General features: G+C 44.7%; 1 protein-coding gene and 1 long non-coding RNA gene across 5 annotated transcripts in view; both read left to right on the top strand.

Moving 5' to 3' along the window:
- The window catches only part of LOC125753374 (uncharacterized), a 38911-nt gene extending 32796 nt beyond the window's left edge, over positions 1-6115 (top strand). Inside the window, exon 2 of the long non-coding RNA XR_007405057.1 lies at positions 1478-6115. This is a non-coding gene — a long non-coding RNA (uncharacterized LOC125753374). The remainder of the gene's footprint in view (positions 1-1477) is intronic.
- Positions 1-15255, top strand: part of LRCH1 (leucine rich repeats and calponin homology domain containing 1) — a 205983-nt gene that overhangs the window by 34483 nt on the left and 156245 nt on the right. The gene's annotated exons all lie outside the window — the stretch shown is intronic.

The following is a 15255-nucleotide window of genomic DNA, read 5'->3' as shown; positions in this document are numbered from 1 at the left end:
ACTTTATGGCCCCTGAAAATGTAATCCCTGTGACAGCGCCCCGTGATATTATTCCATCCTTTTAGCTTCTAGACTTCTCTTTTCCATTTCAGAATAGGCAGGGGTGCTGAGTTCTTGCTCTGCGCTTTGCAAGGTGAAAATTAGTTTCAGAGAAGATGCACATCTGTATCTATATCCTTTGTACAGATACGGGGGTTCCCTGTGGCTGTCATCACTGGACTTTGGAGTCACACTGACCTGTAGAGTTTATTTAATCCCTTGATACCTCTGTTACTTATCTACAAAGTGAGATTAAATTGCTAGACTGTGTTAAGCATTTAGGAAGTCCATTATGAATGGAATTAGTGTTACACCACTTAACATTTCTGTGAGTTTTATGATTCTAAACCTCTCATTTGGTCATGTCATTCCTCTCCTCAGTCTGCATTCTTAGAGGTGAACACCTGCGGTGACTCCCTCCGGCTTATGGGTTAAAAATCTAAACTCTAAACTCTTTGTTTGTCATATGAGGCTCCCAGTGATACCTTTCTGGGCTCATACTTCTCTTCCGGCTTGGACTAGTACAGAAAATGTGGACCAGCTGCCATGCCAAACATGCCACTGAATTTATGACTTACATACTTTGTGGGTTCTCTCTACCTAAAACTTCCTTGTGACCTGCTTTTTGCCCCAGTCCCTCCAGCTCCCACCTGCCCGAATCCACTTGTGCCTTCCAGGTTGGGTTCTATGCTCCAAGGTAGGCTTTCCTCTTCCCCTGCCAGCTGAAAATAATGTCATCCTCCTCTAAGTTGCTAACTCTATATTTATCACTCTCTTAAAACCCTAAGGAACTTTATTTAGAATCCAAGTCATTAAGAAATAGTAAACAATGTTCAGTATTTCCAGTTGGTGAATAGGAAAGTTTATCGACGTCCAGCTGACACTTGAACAGCATGGGTTTGAACTGTGAGGATCCATTTATAAGTGGATTATTCCAATATATTTCAATAATAAATTTCTAAGCTAATAGGGAATTGTTCCAAAAATGTATTTGCTTATGTGTTTTTAAGAAAGTGACTACAGGACGGCACAGTACCGGAAGTGTATTTTCTCTTAGTAACATTTTCTTTTCTCTAGCTTACATTACAATGAGAATACGATATATAATCCAAATAACATACAAAATATGCGTTAATTGTGTTATTATGTTATTGCTGACCAGTAAGGCTTCTGGCCAACAGGAGGCTATTAGTGAAGTATTCCGGGAGTGAAGGTATACAGGAGTGTTCCCCTGTGCAGGGGTGGGCGGGAGGATTGTGCTCCTAACCCCCGTGTTGTTCAAGTGTCAGCTGTATTTTCAGATGTTTCTCAATAAGAATTGAACCAAACGTGGTTTTCTTCGGAAGTTTTTAAAATCTGTTTTCCTAAGAGCTGAATTGATTAGACAAATTTAGTTCACTAGAACAAGCCCTTCTTCAAACATTTCTCTGAATCCCAGCACTTGATAGCCGATGAGGTCATGCTGGAGAACACAAAGGCAGAGATGGAAAAGTCTGCACAGAGAGTCACTGAAGTTTTGGGACCTGGAGAAACCAAAGTGACCTTCACGAACCATCACTGGGATTTAATAAAGCACAAATGCAGATAAAGTGAGGCAATGTTCTGAATAAACTTACTCTGTGGGTTGACGCGAGGGGCTGGTTTCAGTGGTGGCTGCCTCGTAAAGCAGTGGGCACGCCGGAGCGTTGGCAGCGTGCGCCCTTCGGCCTGTTGCTCAGCCTGCAGCCTGAGCCAGGCAGGGGCCATCCTTCCCGTGAGACCGATGCCCCCACTACCTCGAGTCCAGGGAACACTGAATTTCCCCTGCTGGGCCCATAGGTCACCTCTAGTCTATCCATTTCTTCTTTTCTTCTCCTGAATTTTAAATTTACCCTAGTTTGATTTCATGTTTGTTCACTGTGGTGGCTTTGGTTCACTTAGGCCCACAGTAATGATAGAGGAAAGAACACTGGTTGTTGTTGTTGTTGTTAGCTATTTTTTTTTTTAATCATGTATCATTTCCCGTGTGAAGCCAATTTTAATCTGATGTGGTAAAGTTTAAAGGTATCATTATGGATTAAGTATTACAATTTCAGATGTTACAAGATTTGAAATGAGATATAATAATAACAATCTAAGGGTTATCTCGCATATGACATTTACTATGTGACAGGAACAACTCTAGGGGTGTTACATATTTGGTTTACCTGTTTAATCCTCACTGTAATCCTATGAGGTAGTGACTATTAATCTGCTTACCGAAGCACAGGGAGTTTAAGTGACTTGGCCAAGATCTCACAGCCAGTAAGTGGAGGATTTGGGATTTGAACCGAGGCAGTCAGTTAGACTTCCAGGAAACAAGTCAAGATACCCATTCTTCTTTCCTTTATTACCTATAATCTTTCTGTTCTTCACTGGACCCTCCTTAATTTCAGGAAAAAAAAAAGTGGAAAATGCACATTTAATGTTTAAGCAAAATGAGAATGCACTGTAATAAATTCCCAAGCTAATAGAGAATTGTTCCAAAAATATATTTGCTTATGAGATTTTTAAGAAAGTCACCACAGGATAGATATGGGGACCCTTGTTTTTGGACAAGTGCTAGTGCTACTTGAACTCCAAGAAAAATTTAGTGAGAAGATCCTTACAGAGTAATAAATGGTTTCTTATCTCCCCGGGGAATAAAGACCTTTGGACTTCAAACCATTACATGCTGCCTCCTTGAGCCAGGTGGGGCCCTGGGACAGACCCCAGGAGCCCTGGGAGTTTGGTGGAGGGAGAGATGACTTCCAGCTGAGTTGCCAGCAGGATCTCCTGTTTAAAGTTTCTCAGGTTGACTGAATCAGTCCCTATGGCTTCAGGTAGCTGTGATGAATAAAATCAAATTACAGTGGCCGCAAATCCTGAAGAAGACCCTTGACCCTACTTTCCAAGTGTGTAGCCGGTGCCTTCTAAAAATAAAACCTACGTAGGTCTGAAACGTGAAGACCGTAAGGAGATCAGATAACAAGACTGGAATTTAGGACAATTGGATGGACTCCAGGGTAGGTGGCTCTCCGGTCTACATCTATACAAGAAGCCTCATAAAGAGATTTCATCTAGGTCCCATCGATGCTGTTTCCAATACCGCTTTCACGTCCTCTCATTCTTCAGGCTCTGGATTTTCTCCTACCTTATTCTGAGTTTTCAGCTTTTATTTAGTAACCAGCTTCATGACGATCATTTCTAGGTCCGCTTTTTTTTCTTTCTTTTTTTTTTTTTTTTAGGTCTGCTTTTTTTTTTTCCTACCCCCACCACAGTAGCGATTAACCTCATACCATTGCTGGCCCCAGACCCCATCAAGAACCGTACCCCTGCATGGCAGACCGGAATGAATGTAGCAGAGGGGCCACGCATCTTCCTTCTCCGGGGAACCGAGGGGACGAGCAGGCCTGATGCCAGCTGTTCAAAGTAGCCAGAGTGTTTTCTGATGGTGCTGCCTGTCAGAGGGCCCCATCTGGGAGGTGATAGGTCACGTCCTCGCTGCTAGTGTGGCCCACCTGCCCAGCAGCCCCATAGCGTTTTCGGATTCCTTTCCAAGGTCGTATGTCCACGTTGCACACTCAGAACGGGTAGCAAAGCGAGGGTGGTGTGGCTTTATGTTCCCGTCCGCCTTTTCACTTAGGGACCCGTGCTGGATATAAACGAACCTTTGTAGGGCTCCTGGGTTTATGACTGACATCTGTTCTGCCTGCACGTTTCCAGCTGGGGGCTGGAGCCACATCTGTGCTTTAAACGTCCACCCACCTTTTCTGTTTGAAAATGTAATTTTAGCTTTTCGTTTGTTTTTCATCGTGAGCTCCGAAGAGAAGATGGGTTCCAGCTATGACTCAGGGTGAGTTCCTGTGTCCTGAGTCTAGTTGCTGGAGCACTTGCACCTGACAGGAATTGACTCCGGGAAACAAAAGGGACAGGAAGGGCCCTAGGCACACGCTGGTTGGCCCAGGCGCCGACTTTTTTGCTGGCCATGGGCACTGAGCAGACTCAGCCTCGTGAAATCACAAAACCATGGCTCAACCTTTTTTTTTTTTTTTTAATATTTTGCATAGGAAAGATATGGTAAAAAGGCGGGAAGGCAGTTCTAAAGCAGTGAGCGTAGCTTTCCAACTCAACACAGCAGATCATAACATTAGTGCTCAAAAGCTTTTTTAGTTGAGATGTCAAAAAGGCCTTGAAAAAGTAACCAGTTTTGAGACTTTTAAAAAGCAGAAGTGTTAGAGAGCAGGACTTCCTATTTTAGTGGAAGACTGGCAAGAGAACTGTCTGGCTGTGATTGGGGAGGGAGACAATAAAAAAAATGGCTTTTTCCCCGGGCCCCTGAGTGGCTCAGTCCATTAAGCGTCTGGCTTCAGCTCAGGTCATGATCCCAGGGTCGTGGGATCGAGCCCCACATCAGGCTCCCTGCTCAGCGGGGAGCCTATTTCTCCTTCTCCCTCTGCTGTTCCTTGTATGCGCTCTTCTCTCTCTCTCTGTCAAATAAATGAATACAGTCTTAAAAAAAAAAGGCTCTTTCCCTGGAAGCTCACACTCTTGAGTGCTTATCTCTTTCATTCTAATAGAATGTCTGGCTGGTAAATTTTGAACTTCCCTGAAGCTCTGAAGAAGTGCTCTGATCCTGCTGAACTCCCAGGGCACCCAGGGCCTCTCCTGTGCCCCGGAACATTTTCTGCCTGGAGGAGGCGCAGCGTGTTTTGGTGTAGTGTGCTAGAGTGGTGATCAACCCGAGTCTTTACCTCTCCGGAGAGAGAAAAAATTATTTTGTTAATTGTGCAAAGATCGGGGATCCCTGGGTGGCTCAGCGGTTTAGCGCCTGCCTTCAGCCCAGGGCGTGATCCTCGGGTCCTGGGATCGAGTCCCGTGTCGGGCTCCCTGCATGGAGCCTGCTTCTCCCTCTGCCTGTGTCTCTGCCTCTCTCTCTCTCTGTGTCTCTCATGAATAAATAAATAAATAAAATCTTTTAAAAAACAATTGTGCAAAGATTTTGTATCAGCTGCATCACGTCTGTCTTGTTTCCATTTTTATAGTGTGAGACACGTGGTGTTGCCATGAATTGTAAATAGGAAAAAGTGGGGCATTTTTCAATCCTCGTAAGCGTACATATGGAAATGAAATGTTGGGAAGAACAGAGATAGCTTTGTCAGCGTGCGAAAGAATGCCCCTGAATTCTAACTCGAAGTTACATCCAGAGGAGACTTTAAAGGCATGAATAGACAAAGGGAACGATTTGAGGAAGTGCCTTCTGGAGATGGTGGGACATCCCGTCGTGGGTAGACCAGCGGCTGTTGACTGGATCAAAGTCACACGGATGCGGTGGTTTGTGCTGGTGGTCAAGGCTGCTGCCCAGTGCTGGGGCTGCTGAATTTGAGGAGCAAGGGGTGCGTTTCCCCTGCCTCCAGCAGGTGGTCACTTGTGCCCAGCATATACAGTGCCAAACACTTCGGTTTTCAAATGGCTTTTTAAAAGAGTCACCACAATAGGTTTGCACAGGTTTTGTATTTATTATCAGAAGCTGAAGGGTAGGAAAGGTCCCAGGTGAGCTAATGCACTGTACCCTCATCATTTGTGGGTTCTGTTTTTGTGAATTTGCCCACTTGCTAGGGCTTATTTGTGACCCCAAATCAATACTCACGGTACTTTTGGGGTCACTTGCAGATGTGTACAGTGGCAAAAAATTTGAGGTGCTAACGGCTGACGTCGGACTCGGCAGTGATCTCTCTTCTTGCTTCAGCTCCTGTATTGTGTCCTTTATAGTCAGGCCACACTTTTGCAGTTTCTGTCCTTTTTGTTGGTGATTTTACTATTTAAAATGCTCCAAGCTGAAAAAAAAATTAAAAAAAAATAAATAAAATGCTCCAAGCTGGTGCTAAAGGGCTGCCTAGTGCAAGACCCAAAGAGTACAAAATAGTAATTCAAAGGAATATAAGCACCTCTATATTCATAGCAGCATTATTTACAACAACCAAATTATGGAAGCAGTCCAAGTACCCATGAACTGATGAATGGACAAAGATATGGGACATGCGTGCACGCATACACACACACACACACACACATACACGAATAGAATCTTACCCATGAAAAAAGAATGAAATCCTGCCATTTGCAACAACAATGGATGGAGCTGGAGAGTATAATGCTAAGCAAAATACGTCAGAGAAAGACAAATACCATATGATTTCACTCATTATGTAGAATGTAAGAAACAAAAGAAATGAAAAAGGGAAGAAGAGAGAGAGAGAGAGAGAGAGAGAGGCAAACCAAGAAACAGACTCTTAACTACAGAGGACAAACTGATGGTTACCAGAGGGGAGGTGGGTGGGGGATGGGAAAATAGGTAATGGGGGTTAAGGAGGGCGCTTGTTGTGATGAGCACAGGGTGAGGTATGGAAGTGCTGAATCTCTATGTTGTACACCTGAAACTAATATTACACTATGTTCGCTAACTAGAATTTAAATAAATGCTTGAGAAACAAAAGAAGGTGTGATGTGTCTTTTGGGGGAAAATGTGTATATTAGGAGCTCTGTTCAGGCGTGAGTTTATAGGGCCCATACCGTGGGTGTAGTGCTTATGGATCAACAACATAGATCAAATAAAGGATTTGTTTTTTTTATTTTCTGTTTATTTTTAAAGATTTATTTATTTCAGAGAAACAGAGAACATGCATGGGCATGGGGAGGGAGAGGGGCAGAGGGAGAGAGGGAGGGAGAGAATCTCCAGCAGACTTCCGGCTGAGCATGGGGCCTGATGCAGGGCTCTGTCTCACGACCCTGAGGCCCTGACCTGAGCTGAAATCAAGAATCAGATGCTTAATTGACTGAGCCACCCAGGGCTCCCCAAAGAAGGGCTTTGTAAAACAGAAACACGCCTAGTAGCAAGGTCATGCACCGATGGGTTGACGACAGTGTGTCTGGAGGTACACAGGCAACCTAACCCCATACGTCCCCTCCTAACAGTGCTTTGGTATTTGCTAACCCAGTGTTCAAGGTGACGTTAGAGGACAGAGTTACCACAAAGAATGAGGATCAACCATGTGTGGGAGCTTCTCTTTTTCCATCCCACCTGTTTTCTCCAAAATTTCCAAGAGCGTAGTTAGATTATAAGCCACAGTACGTCACCAACAGATCCAGAAGTTTTGGGAACCTTTGGGAGGCTCTGGCCACCATCCTGTAGTTGGTTGGTCACTACAAGTGTGGAAATGTGCCAGTGTGCCAGTCTAGAACCACAGTGCTAGCAAAATGGAGCAGAATTTTGACTTCACGTTTCTGAGGCACTTTCAGAGTCAAGTCCATGCAGAGTGTACTTTTTCCACCACAAGTTCTAGAATCACCTCTTCTCTTTGTATAAAATGGCCTCTTTCGAGCAGCCCTGGGGGTGGTTTTTCTCTGGTCCCTTTGCAGCCCCGGGGGCCCCCAGGTTAGTGTACAATCAGTATAAAAATAGTCGACCCAGGAACTTGGCCGTCTGGCGGGGTGGGGGGGGGAAGGCTGCAGGTTTATAGAAACTTTTGCAACCGAATGGGTGATAACCCTACAGGCTCCAAGAAAAAGTCCAGTTTCCAAAAATGCAAGGAGGAAAAAAGTGTCTACCTTTCAGTCCTCCCTACGACTTTTTCTTTTGTAGTTTCACACCCCACCCACCACCCCATCCCGGGAAAGCAGAGGACACACAGACGACACAGCCTTGCTCTGTGTTTTGAGGAAATGGTTCTGGTTTGAGGCTGTCTGGTTAGACAATGAATTAAAGTGTCAGAACTTCCGGGATGGGCTTTCGGGAAGGGAAATGTGCCCTGTTGCAGACTGTAGGGTTCAGCTCTTGGCACGTCGTGCCCTGCTTACAGAGCCGTGGGTAGCACTGTGGCCTACACACCCCAGAATGAAACACTCATGTGGGGGTGTGTGTACGTGTGTGTGTAGTTTTAATTGTGGTAACACACACAAGTGCTCAATTCAGTGGTGTGCAGTGTATTCATGTTGTTGTACAGCCAGTCTCCACAACTCTTCTTATCTTGCAAAACTGAAATTCTGTACCCCACTGCCCCGGCTCCCAGATCCTGGAAACCAGCCTTCTCCTCGGTGTATGCATGAGGTTGATACTCTCAGGATGTCACCTAAGTGGCCTCATTCACAAGTTGTCTTTTTGGGACTGGCCTATCTCACTTAGCATATAAGGTCTTCAGAGTCCGTTCAAGTTGTAGCATATGTCAGAGTTTCCTTCCTTTTTAAAACTGAGTGATATTCCCTTGAACGAGTGTTTCATTGTGTTTATCCGTTGATCTGTTGATGGACACTTGGGTTGCTTCCACCTTTTGGCTGTTGTGAATAATGCTGCTGTGAATGTGGGCGTGAAAATAATCTGTTTGAGTCCCTGCTTTCAGTTCCTCTGGGTATAGACCCAGAAGTAGAATTGCTGAATCATATGGTAATTCTATTTTTAGCTTTTGAGGAACCACCATGCTCTTTTCCATAGCAGCCCCATTTTTCATTCCCACCAGCAGCGCATTGCGGGTTCCAGTTTTCTCCACATCCTTGCTCACACTTGGTGTTTTCTGTTGTTGTTTCGTTTTTGATAGCAGTCGTCCCAGTGGGGATAAGGGATCTCACTGTGGTTTTGATTCCCATTGTACTGGTAGGTAGTGATGTGGAGCGTTTATTCATGTGCTTCTTGGCCATTTGTAGATCTTTGGAGAAAATGTCTACACAAGCTCTCTGCCCGTTTTTTAATTGTGTGGTTTTTATTCTTGTTGAGTTGTCATTTTTCTTTATACGTTCCGGATATTAAATGTTACCCAGTGTTAAATGTGATAGTTGTGTTGAACATGTTAGTCCTTTAAAGGAAAATGATCCTGTCCTATTATCTCAGGCTCGGGCTTTGCCTATGTGACATTTTGCCTCTCTGGTGTCCTGGGGCCATCTGCAGGCTTTGCAGTGTGCCTTGACATCTCGGGCCAGGCTTTTTTTTTTTTTTTTAATTTTTTTAAAAAATTAATTTAATTTAATTTAATTTTTTTTGGGCCAGGCTTTTAAACACAGCAATGTGCACATTTTTATGTTAGCAGTATCTTTCTGGGTTGGGAATGTGGCTTCCTGCCTTTCAGATCTTGATGTTATTTGTTTTTTTGGTAAGTGCCTTCTAAACACCTGCATTTGACATCTTTCAGGTGTTTTGCAGTCGTTTTACCAGATAGCTGGATCAGTTCAAGCCAAGAATAACAAGAGTTGGGATTCAAGACCGTGAATTGTACGGTCAGCCCTTCAAAGGAAGTATTTATTTTTATTCATTTTTGTTTGCCTTTCCTCGGGTCATGGTCCTTATTGCCGCTCCCTTCGCTGCTATTACCCTAAATTGAGTTTACTAGCGAGCCTAAGACAATGTTTTTCCAAGCTTTTAAAATCATGACCCCTGGTAAGAAATACATTTTACATCCTGACCAGCATCACATACACATGTACACACACAACCGAACCTAAAGTATTTGTTGTAATGAGTATAATGGCTCTTGCCAAGGATATGCATTTTCTTTTTTTTTTTTCCCCATGTTCCATCACAATAGTCAACTTTCCAGCTTATGATTTATGATTGATTTTGTATTGCGGGGGATTATGTGGCTAGTTAACGCCATCTGATTGTAAAAGCCATGCTAGCTCTAGTGGCTCGTTGAATTTTTCCTGTGCTGCTCCTCCTTGAAGATGGGAGCAGATTGAGCTTCTCATAGAAACAGCTTTGTGTGTGGAGGGAGACGTTGTTCACAAAGGAAGGCTCAGCAGGATGGGACTCATACAGCAGCCCACCCTGTCTGTGAAAAGCATAGGTTCCTGTCCACTTCCAATGGCATCCTGTCCCCTGCCTCGAGGATACATTGAAGGGAGGGGCTTGATTCTCTTTTTTCTCTTTTTCTCATGCTTTATTTTATTTTTTTTAAGATTTTATTTATTTATTCATTCATGAGAGAGAGAGAGAGAGAGAGAGGCAGAGACACAGGCAGAGGGAGAGGCAGGCTCCATGCACCGGGAGCCCAACGTGGGATTCGATCCCGCGTCTCCAGGATCGTGCCCTGGGCCAAAGGCAGGTGCCAAACCGCTGAGCCACCCGGGCTGCCCTTCTCATGCTTTATTAACACAGCGTGGGGAGAAAATGCATCAGCCTCAGGTCTGGTAGTCTTTCTGCCTCTTTCTCCAGTGCCTTTCTTCTTACAGAAAACAGAGTTATATACAGCAAGAGATACACAGACTGAATGGAATGACCCAAGGGGTAACTGGCTGGGGAGGTGGAGACTGCCTGCGTTTAGAAGTTTTTGTCTGAGGCCAAATGGTGAAAAGACTCTTTAAAGAAAAGTAAGATTACAGAATGAAAAAAAAATGAATACACGGGATGAGTAGCAATGACCTCATTGATCATAGGTACAGAGAGGCTTTCAAAAAGTCTCGTCCAGGGTCGCCCGGGTGGCTCAGTGGCTGAGCATCTGCCTTCAGCTCAGGGCGTGATTCCAGGGTCCCAGGATCGAGTCCCACACTGGGCTCCCTGCAGGGAGCCTGCTTCTCCCTCTGCCTGTGTCTCTGCCTCTCTCTTCGTGTCTCATGAATAAATAATAAATAATAATAAATAAATCTGGGGGAGGAGCAAGATGGCGGAAGAGTAGGGTCTCCAAATCACCTGTCTCCACCAAACTACCTAGAAAACCTTCAAATTATCCTGAAAATCTATGAATTCGGCCTGAGATTTAAAGAGAGACCAGCTGGAATGCTACAGTGAGGAGAGTTCGCGCATCTATCAAGGTAGGAAGACGGGGAAAAAGAAGTAAAGGAACAAAGGCCTCCAAGGGGGAGGGGCCCCGCGAGGAGCCGGGTTGAGGCCGGGGCGAGTGTCCCCAGGACAGGAGAGCCCCGTCCCGGAGGAGCAGGAGCTGCACCGACCTTCCCGGGCGGAAAGGGGCTCGCGGGGAGTTGGAGCAGGACCCAGGAGGGCGGGGATGCCTCGGGCTCCCCGGGGACAGTAACAGACAACTGCGCGCCCAGGGACAGTGCGCCGAGCTCCCTAAGGGCTGCAGCGCGCACGGCGGGACCCGGCGGGACCCGGAGCAGCTGAAGGGGCTCGGGCGGCGGCTCCGCGGAGGGGGCTGCGGGGCGGGAGCAGCTCGGCCGGGCTCGGGCAGAGGAAGAGGCTCCGTGCAGAGGGGCCTGCGCGGTTCCAGGAGCAGCTCGGAGGGGCTTGGGCGGCAGCTCCGCGGAGGGGGCTGCGCGGCCCGGGAGCGCGAATCCAACAGCGCAGGCTCCGGAGCACAGGGCACAGGACACAGCACAGGGCACAGGACACAGCACAGGGCACAGGACACAGCCCAGGATCCCGCCTCCCCCGGGACAGGCAGAGGCCGGGAGGGCCCAGGACAGCAAGGACGCTCCTGCCCCAGCTGAGCAGATCAGCGGCCCCGCCCCGGAGCCTCCAGGCCCTGCAGACGGAGAGCTCTGGAGTTACTGCGGGGGCTGAATCCAGGTTTCCAGAGCTGCCCCGCCACTGGGGCTGTTCCTCCTGCGGCCTCACGGGGTAAACAACCCCTACTGAGCCCTGCACCAGGCAGGGGCACAGCAGCTCCCCCAACTGCTAACACCTGAAAATCAGCACAACAGGCCCCTCCCCCAGAACACCAGCTAGACTGACAACTTCCAGGAGAAGCCAAGGGACTTAAAGAACACAGAATCAGAAGATACTCCCCGGTGGTTCTTTTTTTGTTTGTTTGTTTTTGTTTTTGTTTTTTTGTTTTGCTTTTTGATTTGTTTCCTTCCCCCACCCCCTTTTTTTCTCCTTTCTTTTTCTTTCTCTTTTTCTTCTTTTTTTTTTTTCGTTTTTTTTTCTTTTTCTTCCCTTTTTTTTTCTCTTTCTCTTTTCTTTCCTTCTTCTCTCCTCTCTTTTTCTCTTTTTCCCAATACAACTTGCTTTTGGCCACTCTGCACTGAGCAAAATGACTAGAAGGAAAACCTCACCTCAAAAGAAAGAATCAGAAACAGTCCTCTCTCCCACAGAGTTACAAAATCTGGATTACAATTCAATGTCAGAAAGCCAATTCAGAAGCACTATTATACACCTACTGGTGGCTCTAGAAAAAAGTATAAAGGACTCAAGAGACTTCATGACTGCAGAATTTAGAGCTAATCAGGCAGAAATTAAAAACCAATTGAATGAGATGCAATCCAAACTAGAAGTCCTAACGACGAGGGTTAACGAGGTGGAAGAACGAGTGAGTGACCTAGAAGACAAGTTGACAGCAAAGAGGGAAACTGAGGAAAAAAGAGACAAACAATTAAAAGACCATGAAGATAGATTAAGGGAAATAAACGACAGCCTGAGGAAGAAAAACCTACGTTTAATTGGGGTTCCCGAGGGCGCCGAAAGGGACAGAGGGCCAGAATATGTATTTGAACAAATTCTAGCTGAAAACTTTCCTAATCTGGGAAGGGAAACAGGCATTCAGATCCAGGAAATAGAGAGATCCCCCCCTAAAATCAATAAAAACCGTTCAACACCTCGACATTTAATTGTGAAGCTTGCAAATTCCAAAGATAAAGAGAAGATCCTTAAAGCAGCAAGAGACAAGAAATCCCTGACTTTTATGGGGAGGAGTATTAGGGTAACAGCAGACCTCTCCACAGAGACCTGGCAGGCCAGAAAGGGCTGGCAGGATATATTCAGGGTCCTAAATGAAAAGAACATGCAACCAAGAATACTTTATCCAGCAAGGCTCTCATTCAAAATGGAAGGAGAGATAAAGAGCTTCCAAGACAGGCAGCAACTAAAAGAATATGTGACCTCCAAACCAGCTCTGCAAGAAATTTTAAGGGGGCCTCTTAAAATTCCCCTTTAAGAAGAAGTTCAGTGGAACAGTCCACAAAAACAAAGACTGAATAGATATCATGATGACACTAAACTCATATCTCTCAATAGTAACTCTGAATGTGAACGGGCTTAATGACCCCATCAAAAGGCGCAGGGTTTCAGACTGGATAAAAAAGCAGGACCCATCTATTTGCTGTCTACAAGAGACTCATTTTAGACAGAAGGACACCTACAGCCTGAAAATAAAAGGTTGGAGAACCATTTACCATTCGAATGGTCCTCAAAAGAAAGCAGGGGTAGCCATCCTTATATCAGATAAACTAAAATTTACCCCAAAGACTGTAGTGAGAGATGAAGAGGGACACTATATCATACTTAAAGGATCTATTCAACAAGAGGACTTAACAATCCTCAATATATATGCTCCAAATGTGGGAGCTGCCAAATATATAAATCAATTATTAACCAAAGTGAAGAAATACTTAGATAATAATACACTTATACTTGGTGACTTCAATCTAGCTCTTTCTATACTCGATAGGTCTTCTAAGCAAAACATCTCCAAAGAAACGAGAGCTTTAAATGATACACTGGACCAGATGGATTTCACAGATATCTACAGAACTTTACATCCAAACTCAACTGAATACACATTCTTCTCAAGCGCACATGGAACTTTCTCCAGAATAGACCACATATTGGGTCACAAATCGGGTCTGAACCGATACCAAAAGATTGGGATTGTCCACTGCATATTCTCGGACCATAATGCCTTGAAATTAGAACTAAATCACAACAAGAAGTTTGGAAGGACCTCAAACACATGGAGGTTAAGGACCATCCTGCTAAAAGATAAAAGGGTCAACCAGGAAATTAAGGAAGAATTAAAAAGATTCATGGAAACTAATGAGGATGAAGATACAACCGTTCAAAATCTTTGGGATGCAGCAAAAGCAGTCCTAAGGGGGAAATACATCGCAATACAAGCATCCATTCAAAAACTGGAAAGAACTCAAATACAAAAGCTAACCTTACACATAAAGGAGCTAGAGAAAAAACAGCAAATAGATCCTACACCCAAGAGAAGAAGGGAGCTAATAAAGATTCGAGCAGAACTCAACGAAATCGAGACCAGAAGAACTGTGGAACAGATCAACAGAACCAGGAGTTGGTTCTTTGAAAGAATTAATAAGATAGATAAACCATTAGCCAGCCTTATTAAAAAGAAGAGAGAGAAGACTCAAATTAATAAAATCATGAATGAGAAAGGAGAGATCACTACCAACACCAAGGAAATACAAACGATTTTAAAAACATATTATGAACAGCTATACGCCAATAAATTAGGCAATCTAGAAGAAATGGACGCATTCCTGGAAAGCCACAAACTACCAAAACTGGAACAGGAAGAAATAGAAAACCTGAACAGGCCAATAACCAGGGAGGAAATTGAAGCAGTCATCAAAAACCTCCCAAGACACAAGAGTCCAGGGCCAGATGGCTTCCCAGGAGAATTTTATCAAACGTTTAAAGAAGAAATCATACCTATTCTCCTAAAGCTGTTTGGAAAGATAGAAAGAGATGGAGTACTTCCAAATTCGTTCTATGAAGCCAGCATCACCTTAATTCCAAAGCCAGACAAAGACCCCGCCAAAAAGGAGAATTACAGACCAATATCCCTGATGAACATGGATGCAAAAATTCTCAACAAGATACTGGCCAATAGGATCCAACAGTACATTAAGAAAATTATTCACCATGACCAAGTAGGATTTATCCCTGGGACACAAGGCTGGTTCAACACCCGTAAAACAATCAATGTGATTCATCATATCAGCAAGAGAAAAACCAAGAACCATATGATCCTCTCATTGGATGCAGAGAAAGCATTTGACAAAATACAGCATCCATTCCTGATCAAAACTCTTCAGAGTGTAGGGATAGAGGGAACATTCCTCGACATCTTAAAAGCCATCTATGAAAAGCCCTACAGCAAATATCATTCTCAATGGGGAAGCACTAGGAGCCTTTCCCCTAAGATCAGGAACAAGACAGGGATGTCCACTCTCACCACTGCTATTCAACATAGTACTGGAAGTCCTAGCCTCAGCAATCAGACAACAAAAAGACATTAAAGGCATTCAAATTGGCAAAGAAGAAGTCAAACTCTCCCTCTTCGCCGATGACATGATACTCTACATAGAAAACCCAAAAGTCTCCACCCCAAGATTGCTAGAACTCATACAGCAATTCGGTAGCGTGGCAGGATACAAAATCAATGCCCAGAAGTCAGTGGCATTTCTATACACTAACAATGAGACTGAAGAAAGAGAAATTAAGGAGTCAATCCCATTTACAATTGCACCCAAAAG

The sequence above is a fragment of the Canis lupus genome, chromosome 22, assembly GCF_003254725.2.
Source record: "Canis lupus dingo isolate Sandy chromosome 22, ASM325472v2, whole genome shotgun sequence".
NCBI lineage: Eukaryota > Metazoa > Chordata > Mammalia > Carnivora > Canidae > Canis > Canis lupus.
This window is presented reverse-complemented; position numbering and strand designations above follow the sequence as displayed.